Below are 2,005 nucleotides of genomic sequence, written 5' to 3' on the forward strand. Positions count from 1 at the left end.
GGAGTCCCTAAAGTAGTTGAGGTCTGACGGATGCTGGACTAATTCCTATCAAGAATCTCTGATGGTCCTAAGTTCTTGGAAAGATAGAACGTTTCAGTATCTAAAACATAATGTACTTCCCTGGTGAGATCATCACTTGGTGTGATCGCCATTCTGAAGTTCCAAAAGTTCTCTCTTACTGAGGGTGTAGTTCTTTTGATTGGTCCTTAGGAAGCTCAGGTCGTCTTCGGATTCGTATTCCCTACCGGTTGGCTTTCGGAGGTTTTCTGGATCATGGGAGGTGTTGACTATATGCTGGCATCCATTGGTTACGTGGCATCTATCTCAGCCCAGTGCAAAATAGACCTGCACTTCTGACTCCTGAGGTGCTTCTAACGGAATTTCTCAAAGTCAGTATGATAGAGGGTTTTACCAGACGATGCTTAATTTGTGGGATCAGGCGTGAATGGATGGTCATAGTCAATGTTTTTGACTCTTACGACTTGAGTTACTTTTCCTAACTGAGGATGGCGGCTACTATGTTGGCTTAACCATGATGACAACAATTTCGAATTTGTAGTCATTTTAGTAGCTCAACCGACAATTGTTTCCTTGACTTCATCTCCTTCTCTAAGGGTATATGATGAAGGGCTTTATTTTAAGGTTCATGGTAGACCTCATACTCGGCTCAATCACTATTACTCGGTGTATGCAAGTCGTATATAATTGAGATTGACAGGATGTTCAGATGTGTGGCCCCACCCCAAACCCACAACCAAACAAGGAACAAGGAGTAGGGAGGAAGCACACATCTTAAATTTTATTGATCTAAATTATATACCACTCCAATGCATATTCTCAGTAGTAGTAAATTAATCCCATGAGTTCTTTTCTCTTGATTCACGAACTAGCTTGTGCGGTGCAAATGGCCTTTCTGGAGGATCTACTGAGTAGGCCTCGGGCGGTTATTGTCTTCCGGAATATCTGCGGTGCCCTTCGCTTCTGGTTTTAATGTCTAATGGATTTGGTTAACAGCGCGTGGTACCTCTCTCCTGGGTACTTCTGAAGGTTGGATGAGAAAGACGATTGATGGTTCTCATTAGGTTTTTCCTTATTAGGTTCAAAAGAACCTTTATATGACACTTAGGATAAGGTGAAAGTTCTTTTTACACAGCACTAGGAATTTTCGCATGGTCGAACCAAGTCGAGCCATGACTAACGGTGGTGTCGAAATTTACAACCATCGACACGATACGTAATGGAGGTTGATAGGACCAGACGTTGAACAGGGCACACTAGTTCGTAGCGCTTCGGGTTTGTCCATGGTATTTACTACCGTGAATACTGGGACCAATATGGATTAGCGCTGAACGTTAGGGGTCCTGATGCTGTGGAATAATGTACTTTTCATGAACGGATTTCTCACGAGGCCTCTCTATAATCGCCTAGTATACACTAGTCATCTATAATTAAGATTAAAAGGATTGTCGACTGAGCGACTCCGCCCTAAATCCACAACCAGACAAGGAACAGGAAATAAGGCCGCATCACTCACTCGAGGTTTATCAATCCTAATTATAAATGGCCTTAACATATATACTAAGCCATCATAGCTTTACCTGATGGGATTTTAAGTTTTTTTTTTAGCAGTGCTGCGACTTTTGCCTTAACGAGGGAGTAATTACAATTAGAATTGATTATTTAAAGTTTTGGATTAGCTACTTAAGGTTGAGAAACGTACCAAAATTCTATCGGGTTCCTTGATGTTTCCCCCTAGGCATTAGGGTTAAACTCCTCCTGCGTCTTTGTCATTTCTTTCAGTTGGCCAGTCCCTCTTGAAGTGCCCAATTTCACCACATAGATGGCATATTGGACTGGTCCCCACATTGGTGGTTGATGTAATGAACTCAACAGGGGTCCTGCAGTTGCGAACGGTATGCCCCTTCATGTTGCACCTAACGCAAAAGGATTCTCGACAGACTCCACAATGATGGTAATCACACTTGCTGCAGTGGGGAAGGTTTCC

This window comes from Lactuca virosa, chromosome 5 (genome assembly GCF_052849685.1).
Source record: "Lactuca virosa cultivar CGN04683 chromosome 5, Lactuca_virosa_CGN04683_v6, whole genome shotgun sequence".
Classification (NCBI taxonomy): Eukaryota; Viridiplantae; Streptophyta; class Magnoliopsida; order Asterales; family Asteraceae; genus Lactuca; species Lactuca virosa.